This window comes from Chlorocebus sabaeus, chromosome 10, assembly GCF_047675955.1.
Source record: "Chlorocebus sabaeus isolate Y175 chromosome 10, mChlSab1.0.hap1, whole genome shotgun sequence".
Classification (NCBI taxonomy): Eukaryota; Metazoa; Chordata; class Mammalia; order Primates; family Cercopithecidae; genus Chlorocebus; species Chlorocebus sabaeus.
Genome location: NC_132913.1, coordinates 56084893 through 56108518, shown reverse-complemented (window position 1 = coordinate 56108518; position 23626 = coordinate 56084893). Strand labels below are relative to the sequence as shown.

Sequence of the window (23626 nt, the reverse complement as noted above, 5' to 3'; positions counted from 1 at the left end):
ACTATAGAATGTTCAGAAACAGCTATCAGGAGTAAAGTGTACACTAACCACTTCTCCGAGCCTAACTCCACTCTCCCTCCAGCCCCAACAGGATCAAGAGGCTAAGCTTTCAATGTAAAGAAAAAAAATTGCCTAGATTTGGCCTCATTTTTCATCACTCAAAAGGATAGACAGAATAAGAACTCAACCACAGCTTGAGTTCTGTTGCTTTCTCTGCACCTGTGGTCCCAGTTGCTAATCATTAGATTTCCAATGAATGGGCTATTGACGTATGACAGCCATTTGCTAGGCTGTGGGCGGTTCTGTTTGACTGGCAGGCAAGGGCAGGCCCCAGTTTGAAAGGAGCTCCATCAACACAGTCCAGTGGAACATTTCAGAGTTTAGAAGCATTCAGTTTTCACCTGCCTGGCTGGCTCAGCCTCCATTCATCTGCCCTGGTGTGCAGGCTCCATTCAATGTCCCTAGAAATAAGCGAGTTGCAGTGGCTCATGCCTATAATCCAAGCACTTTGGGAGGTGGAGTCTACAAGGTCACTTGAGGCCAGGAGTTTGAGAGCAGCCTGGGCAAAATAGCAAAAGACTCCTATCTCTACAATTTTTTCTTTTCTAATTAGGGTGTAGTGGTATGTGCTGTAGTCCCAGCTACTCAAGAGGTTGAGGCAGAGAATTGCTTGGGTCTAGGGGGTCAAAGCTGGGCAACAGAGTGAGACTCTGTTTCTAAAAAAAAAGAAGAAAGAAAAAGAAAAAAGCTTCTAGAAACAACATAGAAGAGTCAGGACAATTAAGGAAAAGAACTTGCCTTGCAACAAGAGGGGAGAGGAGGGGTCTTTTCCACACACTTAATGTCCTCCCTCTTTGCTTATCCAAAGAACTTGATCACTGGAGGTTACAACAATCTTGGGTAGCTATCTCAGGGCTGGAATTAGACAAGGCAACTCTGTATAATAAAAGAAATTTAAGTCAGGCACAGTGGCACACACCTGTAATCTCAGCACTCTGGGAGGCTGAGACGGGAAGATTGCTTTTGGCCAGGAGTTCGAGACCAGCCTTGTCAACATAGCAAGACCCCATCTCTATTTTTTTTAAAGAAATTTAGAGACAAGATATAGACTGAGGTTAATAATATGTGACTCAAATGCCCACTTGCGGGGGCTTCTCTGCCCTCAGAGATTTTAGATAAACTTGTCCAGAGCCACAGTTCCAGGACTTGGGGTAGCTCAATGTCTTCTCTGTGATTCCTGCCCCATTTTTCTTGCTGCTCTTTGTTTCATTTCAGTCCCAGCTGAGTCCAAACTGGGGAAATTGGCCTCCCTTGCCAGTTTCCACAAGAAATGCTGTCACACAAAGCCTACTGTGATCTTTGTATATGAATTATAGATTGGTAGGGCAATCCTATCCCCAAACTCTTCATGTGTGCCATTCCCAGTGGGCTGACTAGCTTTCCCTCAGACCTCCTGGACATCTGCTGAATTAAAATCCTTCCATCTTGCTCCCGTCTGCTGCAGGGCTGTTGTAAGTGCAGCAGGGGATCCTGGCTGAATCCAGACTGAGAATTAGAATTTGGCTATTTGTTGAGCTTCTCAGAGGAGTGTTTGAATGTGCAAAAAGCCTTGATTTTGCAGGTCAGAAATAGGTTGGTATCATTTATCCTTTGTCACAATAATACTGTGTAACAAACAGAAAACCCAGCGGCTTCAGATGACACAGACTTTACTTGGTTCAAAAATCTATAGTTTAGCTGGGTGGATCTTCAGGTGTCCCCTGACCTCACTCATGTAAAAGCAGGTCATCTACACAGGGCTTGGCAGAGCCATGCATCTGGGCTTTTCTGGGCCGGGGGATGGCTGGGGGCTAGCTGTTGGTTGAGGCCATACTTCATCAGCTGGTAGTCTAACCAGGCTCTTCTCAGGGTATGGCAGAGGAGCCACAAGAGTGAGTGGAACAGCTCAAGGCCTCTGGAGGTACAGCTTAAAATGGGCATCCCATCATTTCAGCCACATCCAGCTGATCAAAGCCAGTCATGGCCCAGCCCAGATTAAAGGGGCAAGGAGAGCTTCTACTTCTTAATAGGAGGAGCTCAGTGTCCCATTGTAAAGGGTTAGAGACAGAGAGGGGCAGACAATTGGAGTTAGTTTTCCATTCCATTTACCACAATGACTGGTTAATATTTGTTCTTGAGTGACTAGAGATAAAGCATCAAGGACAAGGAGCAGGTAGCTGGTTATGTATCTTCCTCTCCCTCTCCCCAACCCAGCCTGGGGTGACATGTTTTGAACCTCAGCAGACTCAGGTTAGGAAGAGAAATAAGAGGACCTAAATCATAAAAGACTCTAGACGGATAAGGGCTGTTCTCTCCTCTGACCTCACATTCCACCCTAAACATACTCTGCTAAGGAGCATAGCAAAAAGCACCTCTGCTGGGTATGGGTTGGGAGGGCGCAGCAGCGGGGAGAACCTGCTAAGGTGTCTGCAGCCACTGAGGCTCAGGTAGGTGAGGCATCTTGATAAGGAAGATAGAGCAGGCCACAGTGAGCACATTTGTGCCCGGGCATGTGAGAATTCTTCCAGTCCCGAAAAATGGCCCAAGGGGACTTTGGGAGGAGAAGACTGAGTTCCTATGTGAGTAAGAGGAGCAAAGAACCTTGTAGTTTTGGAATTAATATTAACAACCTCATTTGTTCCTACAGTTTGATGAGAATGTGAACCTAAAGGAAAAAACAACTGAGGCCAACTTAATATAAGTAGAGCACTTACTTGGGCCAAGCTTGAGGACTGCAACCCAAGAGCATAGTTTGAAGTTGCCCTTAGTATGTGCTCTGGTTAGCAGCAGGTACAAGTAGGTTTTTAAAGGAAAAGAAGAGGAAGAAGTTCCTGAGTTGTTTGCCAAGAATTTCCATGAAAATAACGTAAGCTATTGATTGGCTATACACCGTTCTGTGTATCACAAATTCCAGGAACATAAAGATAGTAGATGAGGCGGCTAGTCAGGAACAAAATGCCTTTAAATGATTGCTTCCAGGCATGGGTTCAAGGAGGCAGAGCAAGACTGGAGCCCCATGCTCCCCTCTCTGGGCCTGATGAATTTGGCATACCTCATATAGCTCAGACTGCTCTAAGCCATTTTTCTTTTCTCAAGAACTATCTCCTATCTATCTATCTATCTATCTATCTATCTATCTATCTATCTATCTATCTATCTATCTAGGTCTATCTATGTCTGTCTATCTATCTCTGTCTATCCATCTATTTATCTCTCTCTCTCTATCTATCTCTGTCTATCTATCGATCAATCGATCGAAGCATCTCTTCCAAGAAGGTATACCATTCACACTTTCTGAAAATTTTAATGTGCAAAGAATTCTTTTGAGTTCTCTGTTCTCAGATTTGTCTCTGGTCCTACATTTCTGACCTGCACTCATACTCTGGCTGCTTTCCAGCCTAGACTCCAGTTAGATTTACTGTCTGACCTCTCCTGTCCTAATCTTCCTGCTTTCTTTCTCAGTCTCCGCTCAGCATGTGCCTTCCTGGTGGGGCCTCTCTGCAGAAAGAAAACCTGCAATGGATTCCCTTCCAGAGTCTGGCCTGGAAGCTGCTCTGCTGGACTCCAACTTTCACATTTTGTGCTGCCTCTAAGGGGAGTTAACAACAATAGTACACATGTATTAAGTATTCACAAACAAATACTGGGTGTTGGTAAGCTAGTAAGAAAAAGGAGCCCAAATGTAATAGGAGCTAATGGCAATTCAAAACTTGCCTTGGAAATTTCTTTCGTAGCCAAAACATGCAAAGAACTGGCAACGGCATAAACATCATCAATTGAGACCTAGTTAAATACTTTATGGTAATATAAGCTCACATTTAAAGGACTTACCACATGTCAGGCGCCATTCTAAGTGTTTTACAAATACAATTGGCCCTCCATATCCCTGGGCTCTGCATTTGTGGATTGAAAATAATCATTTTTAAAGTAACAATAAAAATACAAATAAGTATTTATGACTACTTATATAACATTTACATAGCATTAGGTGTTATGAGTTACCTAGAGATGATTTAAAGTACATGGGAGGATGTGTGTAGGTTATGTGCAAATGTGACACTATTTTATATAAGGGACTTGAATATCTTTGGATTTTGGTATGACGGGGTATCCTGAAACCAATACCCCATGTACACTGAGGGATGACTTATTAACTTATTTAATCATCACAGTTATCATTTGAGGTAGATATGTATTATTTTGATCCTTATAATACCCACAGGGCAACAGAGGCACAAGGTAGAGACGAGGTCTCACCATGTTACCCAAGCTTGTCTCAAACTCCTGAGCTCCAGCGATCCATCTCTCTTGGCCTCCCAAAGTGCTGGGATTGCAGAAGTGAGCCACCGCACCCAGCAACACACACACACACACACAAATTTAAAGGATAACACTTATGCTAACTTTAATTTTTAAAAAAGAACTGATAGTTGAGATGATGACAGCGTGCCTTGTTATTTTCGTATCTCTAGGATTTTGCTTATGCTGAGCCTTCCAGTGGGAAGTCCTTCTAGTTTTATATTGACCCAGTTGATTTTTACTTATCTCCAAAGTCTAGCTTGTGTTGTTTTCTCCAGAGAGAGTGAACTCTTGCCTTTATACTACTGCATCCATTGCACACACCTCTTTTACTTCATTTATCTTATTGTGTTGAAAGTATTCGTTTAGGCTGGGTGCAGTGGCTCATGCCTGTTATCTCAACACTTTGGGAGGCCATAGCAGAAGTGTAGCTTGAGGCCAGGAGGTCGAGACCAGCCTGGGCAACATGGCAAATCCCCATCTCTACCAAAAATAAAAAGTAAAAAAACTAGCCAGGCATGGTGGTGTGTACCTGTAGTCCCAGCTATTCAGGAGGCTGAGGTGGGAGGATCACCCGAGCCCAGGGAAACTGAGGCTGCAGTGAGCCGTGTTCATGTCACCACACTCCATCCAGCCTGGGTGACAGAGAGGGACCTTGCCTCAAAAAAAAGAAAAAAAAAAGAAAAGTATGAGTTTAATGGTCTGCCTCCCACAGTACTCAATGAGCTCCTCATAGCCAAGTATTTGGAACAAAGTAAATGTTCAATAAATAATTGCTTTCCTTTGAATTAAATACCGAGAGAGTGACTCCATTAGCAAGTTTCTCTTTTTTGGCAAGGCAGGGGATATTGTTTACGGGTAGGCCCATATCCTCAGCTATCAGGAAGCAGAGTTCAAAACACTGAGACAGAAGATAAGTGTGACCTTCTGGGCAGGAACTCTAAAATGGGAAATGGTTCCAATGCACTTGGGAGGCTCTGACACTGATTAAAATGGCCTTGACAAGCAGGAAACAAAGTAGGACTCGGCAAGAATCCCAAGGGGCCACTTAGAGAATTTTCTTGGAGGTTTGTTGGTTAAAAGATATAAACAGATGAGGTAAGGAGAGTCTTGGGATTGAGAATAAAACCGAAGAGTTCCCTAATGTTAAGAATAAGTTTGGAAGAGCTGGAGTCTAAAATGGGCAGGGGTCGGACAAGTTTGCCAAGAACATCTAAGAGAATTTTTGCCATATTCACAGTAAGATTGGGGCAGCTGGCCTGCTGGTATTAAAGGCCCAGTGGGCAGGAGTACTTAGCCAGGCTGCTGGGGTCCAGGGGTTAAGGGGTCAGGTGGGAGCAGCTAGCTGTCAGCAGGCCATATCTTCAAGAGTGCTTTCTTTGTAGGACTAGTTATGACATAGGTGACACGTCTTGATACACATTAACATGTCTTCCCAAGGCCAGCTCCCGGTTCTGAGTCCTGGATGACGCCTAGTCCTTGACCTGTTGGAGCTGACAGAGGAGCAGCAGCTTTCCCTGTTGCCACAGCATGCACATGCGCACCATGGTCAGTGTTTACCATACCTGACATCACTTCCACCAATCACCCTCAGAGGGAAGTGTAGAAGCAATTTCATTCTGATTAAGTCACTCTTATTTTCAGTCTGGGATCATTGCAGTGATAAGTTTCCCTGATTTTCATATCTCTCCAAAGCTAAAAGATACATTTCTGAAGACTTGCCTTAATGCACATATTTTTTTAAAAAGTTTTTAAGGGTTTTGAGCTTTGCCCAAAGCCTCAGATGGAAAAAAGAAAACTATCCAATTTAGAAGCACTAATGAGTACGTTAAACGGTGGCAGAAGCAGTGGGGGTAAACACTGATGCTGTTATTGTTAATAGCCAGCCTAATTTGTAGCATCTAAGGTAACTTTTATGCTCTGCTTGTACTAATTACATTGTGGTTGTAAAAATTACACAAAATAAGCTTTTTGCCTCTTAACACCTCATTGAAATTACTTAATTTTTAAATCTGAGCCCAAACGGTCATAATTAACTTACTATATACATGCAAACCAGTCTTATATTCAGTGTGCTAGGGTTTAATTTTTATTATGCATGTCCAAGTGTCATATATATTAATTTTAAAACTCCAGGTGTTAATGGAGAAAGAAGATGAAACCAAATAGATTAATTTGCATAAAACAAATTAGTATAAATTTACTTTTCCACAATAAGCCCTAGGAAATGAAGACTAATGGACAACTAATTAACAGTCAAGTCATCCTATAGCTGTGATCTATGGCTTTAGCTTCCAAAAGAAAGCATGAGAACAAGGACATTTTACAAATGCAGATTTGCCCAAATTACATTATATCTTCATTTAATCACCTGTGTTAATATTTATGTCTCATTACTTACATTTTTTTCTAAGCTCATCTATGATCAGTCTTACAAATCTCAATTTAAATGTACACTGGAATATCCAGTATAGAGTTGTTTTAGTCTCCAAGGCACATTATGAGTTGGGCATTTTTGCATATGTAAATAAAGTGCCAACAGTGGGACTTATTCACATTTTCCATCTTGGTCCCCTCTACACTTTATAAGTAATGGATTTATAGTGATTTCCTATAAATCATTGCCAAGTTATGGAGATGGAGTCTTAGGGAAGAAACAAAAGCATGCCAAATGGTTATTTATTGTGATCTTTTCCTGTGGCAGCAACTGAGAGGCTAGAGGATGGGCGTGGGAAGTGGTAGAGCTTTACTCTTTACTGGACTTCCTTTTGCACTTTTGAAATTTTATATGCTGTGCTTGCATTACCTTTTCAAAACTATTTACTACGAGCCAGATGCTGTGGCACACCTGCAATCCCAACTACATAGGAGGCTGAGGCAGGAGGATCCCTTGAGCCCAGGAGTTTGAGACCAGCCTAGGCAACATGGTGAGATTCCATATGAATTTTTTAAAAAGTGTATATTAATTTTTTAAAGCCATTGTACAGCCCTGAGACTGAGGGCACCCTATCCACTCAAACTTAGGTTCAGTCAGACAGCCCTCTGAGTGCTTGTTAAAAATCATCCCCTTAGGCCGGGCGCGGTGGCTCAAGCCTGTAATCCCAGCACCTTGGGAGGCCGAGACAGGCGGATCACGAGGTCAGGAGATCGAGACCATCCTGGTTAACATGGTGAAACTCCGTCTCTACTAAAAAAATAGAAAAAAACTAGCCGGGCGAGGTGGCGGGCGCCTGTAGGCCCGGCTACTCGGGAGGCTGAGGCAGGAGAATGGCGTAAAAACCCGGGAGGCGGAGCTTGCAGTGAGCCGAGATCCGGCCACTGCACGCCAGCCTGGGTGACACAGCAAGACTCCGTCTCAAAAAAAAAAAAAAAAAAAAAAAAATTCATCCCCTGTTGTCTTCTCACTCAAATTATTTAACCTCTAAGTCAACTCCTCTCCCAACTCTTCTGAAATGGTTCTACTGAAAAACACGAGTTCTTTAATTTTTTTTACGCCATTTTTACGCCAATTTTTTTTTACGCCGGGTTTTTACGCCATTCTCCTGCCTCAGCCTCCTGAGTAGCTGGGACTACAGGCGCCCGCCACCTCGCCCGGCTAGTTTTTTGTATTTTTTAGTAGAGACGGGGTTTCACCGTGTTAGCCAGGATGGTCTCGAACTCCTGACCTCGTGATCCGCCCGTCTCGGCCTCCCAAGGTGCTGGGATTACAGGCTTGAGCCACCGCGCCCGGCCTAGACAGGGTCTCACTCTGTCACTTAGGCTGGAGTGCAGTGACACGATCTTGGCTCACTGCAACCTCTGCCTCCCAAACTCAAGCAATCTTCCCGCCTCAGCTTCCCAAGTAGTTAGAGCTAAACGTGTGTGCCACCAGGCCCAGCTAATTTATTTTTTATTTTTTGTAGAGATGAGGTTTCACCATATTGCCCAGGCTGGTTTCCAAGCTCCTGGGCTCAAGCAATCCACCCACCTCAGTCTTTCAAAGTTCTGGGATTACAGGTGTGAGCCACAGTGCCTGGCCAATATTTAGATTTTAGGTTTAGGCTGTTCATTCTGATGGTAGTGTAGAAACTCTAAAGCGAACTGAGATAAGGATTAGGAAGAGTGAGGAGACTGTTGCCAGGAACCAGGAGAAAAATAGTGAGGCCTTAACTAACCCAGGAGGCAGTGGTAGAGTTTTAAAATGGAACCAGCAAGACTTGGTGATAGACTGGTTTAAGGGTAAGTAATGAGGGAGTGGGAGGAATCTAGAACGAAGCCCAAGCTTCTGGTATCTTCCTCAAAATTCCCTTCTGTATGGCCTCCATGGGAGGAACTAAAGAACAGGAGTTAATGATATAGGCTTTGGAGTGTGGAGAATTCAAAAGCTAGCTACACTACAAATGAGTATGCTAACTTTGGGAGAAATTTCTTAGCCCCTTTGAGTTTCAGTTTCCTGTTATGTAAATGGCAGTAATACCATATATTTCATAGCAAAGTATACATAACGACTGTTCAATAAACATTTACTATTATTACTGTCATCAGGATCACTTTATTTTTTGCAGAATAAAGATGTTAAAGATAATTTTATGGCCAGGTATGCTGACTCCTGACTATAATCCCAGCACTTCGGGAGGCTGAGGCAGGTGGATCACCTGAGGTCAGGAGTTCAGACTAGCTTGAGCAACATGGCAAAAACCCTGTCTCAACTAAAAATACAAAAAACTAAACAAAACAAACAAACAAAAAATTAGCTGGGTGTGGTGGTAAGCACCTGTAGTCCCAGCTACTCAGGAGGCTGAAGCAGGAGAATTACTTGAACCTGGGAGGCAGAAGTTGCAGTGAGCCAAGATCGCGCCACTGCACTCCAGCCTGGGTGACAGAGTGGAGACTACGTCTCAAAAAAGAAAATAAAATAAAGATAATTTTATATTATACATACAAAACACTAAAAAATATAACTATCCTAATTCAAAAATTTATAAAACTCACATGACTACTCACCAAACAATTTAGAATTCTCAAGAAGTTTTACTTAATGCATTTTTTATTTCACTAAATTTTTCCTTTGATAACATGAGGCACTTGTATTACTTTACGACTCTTGAAAGTCACAGATAGCATCCTTATTTTAAAAAATAAACATTTTGCATCTAGAGATCTGAAAATTTTACTTAGGACATTAAGATTTTGAAAACAAATATATTGGTTAAAAATACTCTCAAAGTTACAAACAAATTGCAAGTTCACTACAAGGATTTTTTTTTCCTTTTTTCCTGAATAAGTTGCCGATCTAATGCTCCATCATATTCTAATATTTTAGTGTGCATTTCCTTCAAACAAGGATGTTCTACAACAAAACCACAATACAACCATCAAAAGCAGGAAATTGAAATGGATTCATCACTACTATCTAACCCTCAGTTCCACCAATTGTCCTGCCTAAGTTTCCCATAGCAACAGGATCTAGTTCAGTATCGTGCCTGGCATTCAGGCACTATGTTTCTTTAGTCTCCACTCTGGAACAGTTCTTAGCCCTTCCTTGGCTTTCCTGCCATTGACAGACTTGAAGATGACCAGTTAATTATTTTGTGTAACATCCTTCAATTTGGGCTTATCTGATGTTTGCTCATGATCAGATTCAGGTTTCGTATCTTTGGCAGGAATATCACAGAAGTGATGCTGTGATCTTATTGCATTCATTCACGTGACTCATTTCATTTGCCCCATTAATGATGGTGTTCACCTGATTACGAAGGTGTCTGCCAGGCTGCTTTGCTGTAGAGTCACTATTTTAACCTTTGAAGTGAGTAAATATTTTGTGGCGACGTACCTTAAAACTAAGCAAACACTTTGCTCCTCATCACATTTTCAGTTTATTACATATTAATTTATATCATATGAACTCATAGTTTCCCATTTTATTCAATGCATTATAATTTATTACGATTATTACTTTTATGGCAAAGTTGCTGTAGCATTTTATTATTGCTACAAAAGACAATCAATCATATTTTCAATGAAATATACTCACTGAATGATGGTTCAACACATGAGGCAAAGAGGGATGTCTTTGGAGAAGGCACTTAAAGTAGAACATTAGCAAATTTTACTGCTTGACTAAACCAAAAATGAGCTAACTCAATCTGGCTGGGGGCCTGTTAGGACTGTTCCTTCTCACTGTGGCCTGACTAAAAACCAGCGGCATTAAGCAAGTGTCACGTTTCCCACGGCCTGTGGGTATCCCAATGAGGTGGCTCTGCTCTCATAAGCTCTTTTATGAGACCAGTTTTCCCCAGTGCTGGTTCAGAAAATCTGCTCAGAGTTGGCAGAAATGGTTCAGAAAGCTTCTTGAAGGCCCTTTGTTTCTTGGTCTGACTTTCAGTTTGTACCAGCTACTTTAAGCAGCTTCAGCTTCCCAAAGTTACTAGCAACTTCTACTTTTCCTAATATATTTGGTTTTCCATGGCATTGGTTGTGATAGTCTGTTAGACTAGTAGCCTCCCAATTAACTGTACCTCCACTTCATCCCTCTTTTTGAATCTGGGCTGGGCTCGTGACTTCTTTAATCAATAGGAGGCACACTCCAGCTGATATGGTTTGGATCTCTGTCCCCACTCAAATCTCACCTTGAATTGTAATAATCCCCACATGTTGTGGGAGGGACTCGGTGGGAGGTAATTGAGTCATGGGGGCAGGTGCTTCTTGTGCTGTTCTCATGACAGTGAATAAGTCTCATGAGATCTGATGGTTTTATGAAGGGGAGTTCCCCTATACAAGCCCTCTTGACTGCAGTCATGTAAGATCTGCCTTTCGCCTTCTGCCATGGTTATGAGGCCTCCCCATCCATGTGGAACTGTGAGTCTGTTAAACCTCTTTCCTTTATACACTACCCAGTCCTGGGTATGTCTTCCTTAGTAGTGTGAGAACAAACTAATACACCAGCTTATTAATTTTGAGGCACAAAATATTCTAGATTTTAGTTGGTTCTATGTCCTCATAACATTTTCCCATCATTCTTTACGTACTTCTTTGCTTTCTGGCCCAACAATGTTCCACACCCAGTCTTAGATTTCCCTGCCCAGGTCTGGGTTCAGCTACTTCAAGGAGCCCTGGTTCCTTTTCGTGGAGAATGGATTTAGGATGGATTTAGAAACCAAGACCTGGGTCACTAGGTGTGCTAAGGAGGAGCTATTGAGGAGGCATTGACTCTAGGCCCTGAGGTGGACAGTTATGAAATATCTATCATCTATCTATCTACCTATCTATCTATCTATCTATCTATCTATCTATATCTAATCTGTGTGTGGGTATACACACACATACTCACATGTAAATGCAGACATATGCTTACATCTCTGTTCATTTTGATATCTACCTATTAAAAACCATACATGGATACCTACAATTTTAATCCAATACTACTAAGTTCATTCGGTTTTCTCCTCCTCCATATTTACAGTTCCCTTTTCCAGCAGTGAGAAACTGGTTCCCCTTATTGTTAATATATTTACATCTTTGATCAATCCTCCCCAATGTAACCCATCTCCCACTGCTTCCACTCTGGCTTTTCATGCTCTGGCTTCTCATGCCAGGCTGCCCCTCTGCAGGGATGGCCTCACCATCCTGCTTGGGCTTTGATTCTTCGTGCTTCCTCCTCCAACTCCTCACTCCCACCTTGTGTGGATTCCTCTTCACCCCCATCTTGGACTATGATTCTGCCAGCTGCACTGTCCTCCTGGGCAGACACCTCCATGCCCAGTTTGGCCCCCAACATTCCACTCTGGGCCACAGTGATTCCCTCACCTGGCAGAGATACTGCTCTGCTCTGTCCTATTTGAGGTTTTGGGACTGAATAGTTCAGGAAGAGAAGGGAAAGGAACAGAAAAAGAAAAAGGAAGAAGAGAAACTCATCATTATCATCATTTTTTTTTTTCTTTTTGAGGTAGGAGCTCACTCTGTCACTCAGGCTGGAGTGCAGCGGCACCATCATAGCTCACTGCAGCCTTGAACTCCTGGGCTCAAGCAATTCTCCTGCCTTGGCCTCCCAATGTGCTTAAATTATAGGTGTAAGCCACCAACCCTGGCTGTCATCTTTATTATTTACATCATTTACATCATTTTTTTCTTATCACTTACCTTTCTTATCACTATTTTCTTTGCTGATTTATCTTCTTCCTCTCATCCCTCAAACATGGGTATTTCTCAAGGTTCTGCTTTGGCAGGCAGTGCAGAAAAGATCAAAGCTTGGACTAAGTTCTTTGCATCACCACTTTCTGGTTGTAAGACCAAGGACAAGGTTTTTACCTTCTTGTGCTTCAGTTTATCTGAAAAAAACAAATGAAAATCATAACAGCCTCCAGTGTCAGTCTTCTATTTCCAATTTTTGTTAGACATTTCCACATGAAAGGACTCTCATCAGCTTAAATTCAAAATGTAAAAATCAACCCATTTTTCCTTTCCAAAACTGAGGCATTTTCTCACAGCTCCTCTTTCTGTAAATATATATTCACTCTACAAGAATTTATTGGGCACCTGCTGTGTAGTGGACACAGTGGCTGATAACGGGCACCTACTGTGTAGTGGACACGGTGGCTGATATGGATCAGCTATCAAAGGCAAGGCCTTTGCCCTCAAGACGTTTCCAGTGAGTCCAGTGGGGAAGGCCCTGTGGTAAGTGTTCTGACGGAGTTAAATGGTTGTACCTTTTCTTCTCAAGGAAGAGCACCAAATTCCCAAAGACGAAGGCTTTCTGGGAAGACTAACTTCTAATATAAATTAGTCTTCAAGGCCAAGTAAGAGTTAGCTACATGAAGAAGAAGAGGAAAAAGGTCTCCGTGGCAGTGTAAGCAGCATGGCCAGCGTCCCGGAGCTGTCACAGGCATGGCACATTCTGAGATAGACAGTGCCGATGGGGAGGGATGAGGATGCACTGGAAGGCCAAGGTCAGGCCACTAAGGGGAAGAACAGGTGGTAGGGAGTGGGATGCAGGCTGCCTCACTGCTTCATGCTATATCCTTTGTCTTAAATGCCTTTCCTCTTTCCACTTGACTCATTCAAATCCTATCCATTCTTCCTAGCTTTCTCCTTGAAACGTTTTCTTACCTGATCCCAGAAGCAGCTGTTACCAGCAGCGAATCCTTATGGGTCTGCAGCAACCTCAATTCTTAGCTCCTCAGAAGAAAGAAGTTGGGGCTGGGTGCGGTGGCTTATGCCTGTAATCCCAGCACTTTGGAAGGTCAAGGCAGGCGGATCACTTGAGGTCAGGCATTTGACATCAGCCTGGCCAACATGGTGAAACCCTGTCTCTACTAAAAATACAAAAAATTAGCCAGGTGTGATGGCGGGCACCGGTAGTGCCAGCCACCCTGGAGCGGGGGCAGGGAAGAATTTGACCGAGGAAAAATAAGGCAGAGAGACTAAGGCAAGTTTTAGAGCAAGAGTGAAAGTTTACTAAAAGGTTTTAGGCCAAGAACAAAATGAAGTAAAGTACACTTCGAAGAGGGCCAAGCGGGCAACTTGAGAGATCAAGTGCCTGGCTTGACCTTTGACTTAGGGTTTTATACATTGGCATACCTCTGGGGTCTTGCATCCCTTTTCCCCTGATTCTTCCCTTCTGGTGGGCTGTCTGCATGCCCAGTGCCCTACCAGTGCTTGGGGAGGGCTGCCTGCGCAATGTGTTTACGGGAGTTATACGCATGCTCACTTGAGACGTTCTTCCTTTACCAGTATAACGTTCCTAGAGGAAAGTCATATACCAGTTAAACTCCCCCATTTTGCCTCATAGTGCGCATGCTTGAGCCCACTTACCTAACTCCTGAGATCTTATTGGGAAGCTGCTGATAACCAGTTTCAGGTTTTTTCTATCTGTCGGGAGACTGCTTTCCCTGGTGCTGGCTGTGACTAATTGTTTTAGAGAAATAATGACTGTAACAGTGTAACAACCACCTGACCATCACTTGATGGTCGTCTGATGTTCCGGATTGGGCGGGCAGCCCTCTCCTGGCCTGCTGATGTCTGCCTACTATAACACAACCTCTCTCTCCTCTGAACTTTTCTGGCAATTACTATTCTCACAACATATTTGATATAACGATGATACCGATGTCTTCTATCTATAGATTTTATTTTTATTTTTAAAAGTCTTTTGCTGGCCAGGGGCAGTGGCTTATGCCTGTAATCCTAGCACTTTGGGAGGCTGAGGCAGGTGGATCACTTGAGGTCAGGAGTTCAAGACCAGCCTGGCCAATATGGTGAAACCCCATCTCTACTAAAAATAAAAAAAAAAATTAGCCAGGTGTGGTGGCGTGCACCTGTAATTCCAGCTACTTGGGAGGCTGAGGCACGAGAATCACTTGAATCTGGGAGGCAGAGGTTGCAGTGAGCTGAGACACTGTGCCACTGTACTCCAGCCTGGGCAGTAGAGTGAGACTCTGTCTAAAAAAAAAAAAAGTTTTTGCCTTGATCATTAAGTTTGATCTACACATAGAACAATTATTTCTTCAGAGCTAATAACTTCTGCCTGTGGCCTGCCTCCCTAACTGTATTGAGACCCCCTTCAATGCAGCAGCTTTGCCCCTGACTTCCTTATACTCCTCACAAAGCCTAACATAATGTCTCAAATGATTGGTGCTCAATATATTTATTGACTTGATTTTGATGTGCATTTTACTGCTTTCATTAGCATTCTGGTTCTGTGGGTAAACAATTTGGTACATGTAGCATAGTGTAAACTACTGGTTACCATAGTGCAAACTATTTTATAACTCCTCAGAAATGACTTGTAAGTGATACAACTAAGAAATGGCAGCACTAGAAGTGTGGTATGTCAGGGCTCTGTTCTGTGTACCATCTAGTACCCTCAGCTAAGAGAAAAACAATACGCATTGCTCTTAAGAACTCTAGGGATCCTTTTGAACTCATCTTTGGTGACATGGCTCCAATTAGTCTGAAATCTAACATAGTCTTGCTTGATGGCTTGCCAGACAGTAACTAGCACTCTGGGTCAGGAACTTAGGCTAGAGCCAAGAGTTCAATCCTGATTAATCAAATTAATAGCTATGACTCAGAAAGAGGAGGGCTGGTAACTGCTCTTTTATTTCCTATAATTCAAGTTACAGGATATAAACTCACTTTGTAGCATTTCATCCCTTACCTACTACCCACCCCTAGGACTATTTCCCTATGAGTCTTTCAGCCCATTCTTAAAAGCCAGATCCCTAAAAAACAACTTTACTATGCGGATCCCTTCCATTCTTCAGTCTGCAATGTCTTGAATGACTGAACTGCTTCCCCTGGTTCTTTGTGAACCGGTGTTCTGGGTTAGGTTTGACCTTGCAAGTTCCCAGGGTTAGATTGAGGAAGATGTCCCCTTAGTGAATTAGACTGATAGAGTGAACTTGAAAAATTGAGTTCAGTTATTGATGTATTTGATTTATTGGGGGTCTTTCCCAAGAAAAGCTTCTGATACTGTTGAAAGGACTAAACAATATGATTCCAAAAAGAGGGAAGATACAGATGAAAACTACAGGAGGAAAAATTAGATCTGTAAGAAAAATTAACAGAGGTAGATAAGAAAAAAAGCCAATGGAGAATTCGAAATGCAGTAAAAATCTTGGCAGCCCACATCTTCAGAAACAAATGCAAACATTTGGAATGGAAATGAAAAAATGGAATCTGTGTAATGAACCAGAAAGAGTACGCATAAGTTTTGGAATCACTCAGGTCTAGGGTCAAATCTTTACTGTGCTGGGGAGTGTTTAACTGGCTCATCATAAATGAATGAATAAACAAGAAAGCAAGCCCTAATTTGCAGCTTTTGCTGCACTGAACAGAGATTTGTGAAGAAATGCACAACAGCACACACAAATACAAACACAAATTTGTATTCATATCCTTCATACAAATACAATAGATGTAAATAACCTCAAGAGCATAGATGATAGTTGAAGATAGGTAAATCATTAAAAGTGATGTTTTTGGGTATTTATTACCTGTAAATATGTATTTTTTTGAGGCAGGGTCTTGCTCTGTGCCCAAGCTGGAGTGCAGTGGTGTGATCACACCTCACTACAGTCTTGAATTCCCAGGCTCAAGCAATCCTCCCACCTCAGCTTCTCAAGTAACTAGGACTACAGGTATGTGCCACCATGACTGCTGATTTTTGTTTTTTGTTTTTTTTTTTTGTTTTTTTGGTAGAGACAGGGTTTCACCATATTGTACAGGCTGGTCTCCAACCCCTGGGCTCAAGCAATCCTCCTGCCTCAACCTCCCAAAGTGCTGGGATTACAGGTGAGAGCCACTATGCCTGGCCTTATTACCTATATTTTAAAATATAATTTTAATTTGTAAGTTTATACAATTTTTTTAAATGGCTGTTTAATGATCAGCTTGCAAAATTTCAGAAAATATAACAATCAGCCTGTACAAGCTGGTATGAGCTGCCTCCATCACACCACTGATGAATGATGATACACTTGATCCTTATGATTGCTGGATTCCATATTTGTGAATTCACCTGCCCTCTAAAATTTATTTGCAAACCAAAAATCAATACTCAAAGCATGTGATGGTTAATTTTCTGTGTCAATTTAACTGGGCTACAGGATGCTTAGATATTTAGTTAAGCTATATTCTTGGTGTATCTGTGAAGGTGTCTTTGAATGAGATTAACATTTGAATCTATAGGCTGAGTAAAGTAGATTGTCCTTCCCGGTGTGAGAGGGCCTCATTTAATTCCTAAAGGCTTGAACTGAACAAAAACTCTGAGAAAGGAAGAATTTGGTCTCTCTCTGCTTGACTGTCTTTGAGCTGGGACATTGGTCTTCTCCTGCCCCTAGAACCAACTGGGACTGGAACTTACACCAACAGCTCTCCTACTTCTCAGGTCTTTGGACTTAGACTGGAACTGTACTGTCAACTCTCCTGGGTCTACAACTTGTGACCGAAGATCTTGGGACTTCTCAGGCTCCATCATCTTGGTGTGAACCAATTCCGCATAATAAATCTTTCCCTCCTTCCCTCCCTTTCTCTCCCTCTCTCTGTACACACACACACACACACACACACACACACACACACACACACACACACATATGTTTTATTGGTTCTGTTACTGTCGGCAAATCTGTACAGGCCTGAGGCAACGTCAATTCTTGCATCCTCAAAAGAAAGAAGTTAACTGCGGAGGCATAAGGCAGAGTGAAAGACCAAGGCAAGTGTTTTAGAGCAGGAGTGAAGTTTATTTAAAAGTTTTAGTGCAAGAATGAAAGGAAGTAAAGTTACTTGGAAGATGGCCAAGTGGGCAACTTGAGAGATCAAGTGCCTGGTTTGACCTTTGACTTGAGGTTTTGTATGTTGGCATACTACCCAGGTCTTGCATCCCTTCTCCCGATTCTTCCCTTGCAGTGGAATGTCTGCATGCGTAGTGCCTGCTAGCACTTGGGAGGGGCTGACTCAGTGTGTTTATTGGAGTTGTATGCATGCTTACTTGGGGCCTTCCTCCCTTACCAGTTGAATGCTCCTAGAAGGTCATATAACAGTTAAACTTCACCATTTTGTCTCTTAATAAGCATGCCTGAGCCCACTCTCCCAACTCCTGAGATCTTATCAGGGAGCTGCTGATAACTAGTTTCAGATTTTTTCTATCTATTGGGAGACTGCCTTTCCTTAACACCACTTTGACAAATTATTATTCTAGAGAAATAGTGTAACAACCACCTGACAATTACCTGATAGTCACCTGACATTCCTGGTTCGTGGGTGGCCCTCTTCTGCCCTGCTTATGCCTGACTAGCTACCTACTGTAACAGTTCTGCTTCTCTGGAGAACCCTGATGAATACATGCATCTTTTATAGTCATCTGTGGTGAAAATTTTGAGTCACTTGATGCACATATTCTAAGCTGGGGCTGAACAAGGCACCACTCTGCCTTCTTCTTTCAACTCATGCTGTAAACAAACATCCTTTTTGTAGTTTGTCTAGTGACACAACTTTTGCATCTTTGTGCTTTTTGTTGGTGATTTTGCTGTTTAAAATGGCCCCCAAGTGTAGTGCTAAAGTGCTGTCTAGGGAGCTTAAGTGTAAGAAAGCTGTGATATGCCTTATGGGGAAAATGAAAACCACCTTTGCAAAATAACAGCAAGAAAATTTTAACAGTGAAAGAAGTCTGATCTAACTAACCCTCATCTTGCCTTTAACCTCCAAACTGCCCTTAATCATTCCCTGGGCTTGGGACAAGCTAACCTTGGGAGACATTTAGTTTATAGTTTAAACAATAGCCATTCCCCAAAACTAAACCACCCTTTGTAAAGCTAATGAAAGATCACCAGCTTAGGAGGATGACAGGAGCCTAAATTCTGCTAAGGTGTAGACATAAAGGATTATCAACCATTATTCTGGAGGTTACAAGATTTGCAACTTCCCCAATTACTCTTGCAGATAACATCTGTCTTGCAGAACCTAAGATTGGCCTTTTGTGATGTCTGATTGGCCTTTTGTGATGCCTTTTCAGGTTTTTGCATTTCTGATGACCAGTGTCTCCACCTGGACCTCCCTGTGGCCCCACCCAGGTGGTGGCCCTATCCAGAAGTGAACTGAGCGCTCACAAGGACCATTTTCCATACCTCTATGATTGCATCCTTGAAAAAACCCTAGCCTCCTAATTTTCAGGGAGACTGATTTGCATGATAATACTCCAGTCTTCTAATCAGCCAGCTTTGCGTGAATTAAAGTCACACAGAATTAAATTCCTTTATCTTGACAAATCAGCTCTATCCGGGCAGCCGGCAAGGAGAACCCATTGGGCAGTTACAAAAATGCATGTGTTGATAAGCTTCATTCAGAAATGAGTTATAGTGCAGTTGACGGTGAGTCAATGGTAATTAACCAAAAATACAGATTAAATAGGAAGTCTTTAAACAAATACACATAAAGCAAGGTTATGTATTAATCAGTTGATGAAATGTGACCAGAAGGTCCCGGAAAACTAACCCTGTATTTATCCTAGGAGTAATGATTCAGTACTGGCTAATTCAGTGCTTGCAGTGACTTTTTAGAACATAACTATCATGAATAATGAGAATAAAATTTATCTACCTTTGAGGGGATAAGTGGCTTGACTGAGGTAGTATTGCGCCCAGCATTATGCCTGACACACAGTAGGAAAACAAGGTTGATTCTCTTCTCTGTGTAACCTCCCTGGGTGGTGGTGTGATGCTAAACTAGGTAGGTTCATTCATATGCAACTAGCAGTTGTGAAATCTACAAACAGCAAATATTGTCACTTTTGGCTTCTCTCCTCCTCCAGAGAGGTGCTTTGGAAATCGCTCTCATCCATCAATTCACAGTCCAGTAGGTGCCTTTGAACTACACACAGAAAGGTGGTAACGAAACAATGGAAAAGAACTGCCTTTAGTCAGGAAGTTTGCCTTCCTACCTAAGGATCCTTCCTACCTAAGGATCAATCCTCTGGCTGATGATTGCCAATTTCTCATATTTTTTTCAAGTTGCTTTCCTTGAAGTGACCTGGAGGCATTTCCTGTCCCAGATCTCAGCATACTTATGGCAAAACCTTCCACCTCTCACTCTCCATCAGGACTTTGACTTTGTTGCTTGAGGGTTAAATCTTCAGTAATATATAATCCTTTATATCCTCTCATGGCCATGTGCCCATCTTCCTGCCTTGTCATGCAATGCAAACACTACGGACACACTAGGAGTTTGAGAAGGCTTTTTCCAGTTATAAATACAAATTTGTATTTGTTCCATTGCTTAGCTCATGTTCTTTCTCTTATTAAAGATGACAACCAATAAGATTATGCTACTCCCTTCTCAAATCCCTGAAGTATTTCCCACTACTCTTAGCCTAAAACTTGCCCTCTTTACCACGGGGATAGGATATGGGCCCTGTATGATCTGTCCCTTGCTAACTTTTCAGTCTCATGCCCTGAGCTTTCCTTTTGTTCATTATGCTTCATTCACACTGGCCTTCTTGTTATTCCTTGAATTTAGAAGCATACTCCCACCTTGCAGCCTTTGTCTTGCAGGTTCCCACTGCCTCTGCCTGCATTGCTCCTACACAAGATCCCCCCACTGGCTGCTCCTGTGAGTAAGGTTTTAGCTCAGATTACCTGTCCAAAAGGTACCTTTAACCACCCAATCTGAAGAGCCCTGGCAATCACCATGCAATCACCTTATTTCTTCATTACTTTGTCCTTTTGAGATGGGATTGTTCCCTTGACATTGACCCCCTTTTTGGGCAGGAACTGGAGTGGCTTGTTTCACTCAGCCTGCTGAACGGTGGAATTAGCTGGTTGCTCCTCTCTAGCAAAAGTAGGCTCTGTGTGGGCCCTGAGGTGGCATCCAAGCCCCTGTCCCCTCAGTACCCTGGTTCTTGTCTGGCATCCAGGAAGAATCAGGTCACATAAATGGATTGAAGGGTGGTGTATGTGGAGGATCTCATCCGGCTATAAAAGTGGCTCTCAGTGGGATGGGGAATTGGAAAGGGGATGGTACAGAAAGGTGATCTTTCCTTGAAGCGGCACTGTCTGAAGTTAGCCGCATCTGTCTGTAGTCTCCAACACTTGGTTGCTGCTTCTCTGCTTACCACTCAGCCACCTGTATCCCTGACACTCAGCAGCTTGTATCCCCAACGCTCAGCCACTTGTGTTGCTCTGCCAGCTGAGTCCTTTTATGGGCACAGGATAAGGGCGTGGCAGGCGGGGGGGCGGGGGCCGGAAATTGGGGCAAAAAGTGGGGCCAGCTGTTTTCACTTAGGGCTGAGGTTCCAGGCTTAAGGGTGGGGGGGTTTAGCGGGGAGCTCAGCTGTGCCATATCACTTTGTCACTATGTGAAATTGCTTTAAGGGCTGAATTGTGTCTTCCTCCAAATTCTTTTTGAAACCTTAACCTCTATTGCCTCAGGAGGTGACAATATTTGGATGCAGTGCTTTTTAAAGAGGTGATTAAGGTAAAATGAGGTCATATGGGTAGGCCCCAATCCAGTATGACTGGATTCCTTAGAAGAAGAGGAGATTAGGATACAGACATACGCAGAGGAAAGATCACGTGAAGACACAGTGAGAAGGAGCCATCCATAAACCAGGAAGAGAGACCTCAGGAGAAATCAGTCCTGATGGCACCTTGATCTTGGACTTCTAGCCTCTAGAACTGTGAGAAAATACACTCTGTTACTGAATTTATTTTCTTATGGTTCTGAGCCACCCAGTCTGTGGTATTTTGTAACGGCAGCCCTAGCAAACCAATATTCCTTGTTTCTTTTTAAAAAATAGACTTTATTATCTTAGAGCAGTTTTAGGTTCACTGCAAAATTGACAGGTATGGTTCCTGCTTCTATGGAACTTACAATAAAGAGAAGGAAAAAACAAATAAACAAGGAGCTGCACATCATATATCATCAGGGAAATGCAAATTAAAACATCAATGGGCTACCACTACAAATGTCACACAGTGGCCAAATTCCAGAACACTGACACCACCAAATGTTGGCAAGCATGTAGGGGAACTCTGTTGATTGCTGGTGGAAATGCAAATGGTTCACACACTTTGGAAGAGAGAACCCACACAGGGAAACCCCGAGTTCAGAAAGAGTTAGAGACAAAGTGGTGTCTCCTGCTTGTTTCCTAACAGATGGAACATTAATTGCTAACAACTCTTACTAGTTCTCTTGTAACTGGGTTCTTTTGTTTCTTCGGCAAATATTTCTTGTGCCCTATTACATGCCAGACTCCATGGGAGGCTCTAGGAATACTGGCTTTATGCTGCTTATTTTGTTTGCTCTCCCACATCTATTGTCTGCTGCGAGGCTGAACCCTGTAGTCTATTTTCCCCGGGCTCCACACTGTCAGCTTTCTGATGAGTCCAGCCAGTGGGTGGTACTTTTTGCTGAGTCCAGCCAACGGGTGGTACAAGGCAGGATGACAGAGACATTGGGGTATTTTCTTTCCACCCAGGTTTATAGCCCGCAAAGAGTCGCCTCTTTTCCACCCTAGCCCCTCTCACTGGCCTCTGGTTACAACCCAGGAGTGGTAAAGGCTTCCCATACTTGCTAGCCTCTGGATGCCTCATTCTCCTTTGTTTGATGTTGTAATCCAGCCCATGCCTCTGTAAAGTCATCCCTTTGTTAACGTTTCTTCAACTTAACCATCTCACAGTGACTCTGTTTCCCGCCTGGACCTTGGCTAAGGCAGGCTATATATAATTTTTAAATTTCAGGCTGGGTGCAATAGCTCATGCCTGTAATCCCAGCACATTGAGGCCAAGGTGAGAGGATTGCTTGAGGTCAGGAGTTTGAGATCAGCCTGGGCAACATAGCAAGACTTCACTACTATGAAAAATTTAAAAAATTAACTGGATTTGGTGGTGTGTGCCTGTAGTCCCAGCGACTTGGGAGGCTGAGGTGTGGGGAAATGCTTGAGCCCAGGAGTTTGTGGCTGTAGTAAGCTATGATTGCAACACTGCACTCCAGCCTGGGCAACTGAGAGAAACTCTGTCCTTAAAATTTTTTTTTAATTAAAAATTTTTAAATGTTAATGTCTAGGAATAATATAACTTTTGTTTCTTCGTGCTCTAGCACTTTGGGAATAATCAAGGGTGTGGGTCCCAGGATCCAGTTACCGTGCTGATTGGTTCTGAGGGACCACCCAGTGTCCCAGCCGATCTTGGTACACAGCTCTCCTCCTTTGTTGTCCTATCATCTCTCAATGTTGTTAGCATTGTTGCCACTGTTCTCACTGAAGCAAGTGCACGGCTGGTGGAAACAGAATTAGGCAGGAATAACAGATGCTTAGGTTGAATATGGCAGCCCCAGTAGTAAGCAATGGGGCCTAGAGAAAAGATGAGTTGCATTTTGGCTACTTGGGGGAGATACTGCTATAGTTTGAATGTTCTCTGCAAAACTCAAGTATTAAGTAGGACCTTGTCCTGATGCATGAATTAATGCTTTTATTTCAGGAGTGATGAGAGGATGAGTTTGGCCTGGTTTCCTCTGTCTAGCACACTTGCTTTCCCATGTGGCACCTTCCACCATGCAATGACCTTCACCAGTTTCCAGCACCATTCTCTTGAACTTCCCAGCCTCCAGAACCATGAGCCCAATAAACTTCTATTCTTTATACATTACCCAGTGTGTGGTATTCTGTTACAGCAGCAGAAAACAGACTAAGACAGATGCTTATAGCATTAGATTATGCTATGTTTATAGAACTGAAGAATTCATGAATTCCAAATATGAAAAATCAGACTATTTTTCATAGTCTGTATTTTTGTGTCTCAGAGGAATGTTGGTGGTT

At 42.8% G+C, this 23626-nt stretch overlaps 2 long non-coding RNA genes across 2 annotated transcripts; one reads left to right on the top strand and one right to left on the bottom strand.

The window, feature by feature from the left end:
• Nucleotides 1-636: 636 nt before the first annotated feature.
• On the bottom strand, nt 637-14111 carry LOC119625350 (uncharacterized). The gene is made up of 3 exons (XR_005241534.2): nt 13423-14111; nt 12457-12644; nt 637-936 (listed from the first exon to the last, which is right to left on the bottom strand). It is a non-coding gene; the product is annotated as an uncharacterized lncRNA (long non-coding RNA).
• LOC119625349 (uncharacterized) lies at nt 12677-23456 on the top strand. Its single transcript, XR_005241533.2, has 2 exons — nt 12677-12990; nt 23289-23456. It is a non-coding gene; the product is annotated as an uncharacterized lncRNA (long non-coding RNA).
• Nucleotides 23457-23626: the final 170 nt, after the last annotated feature.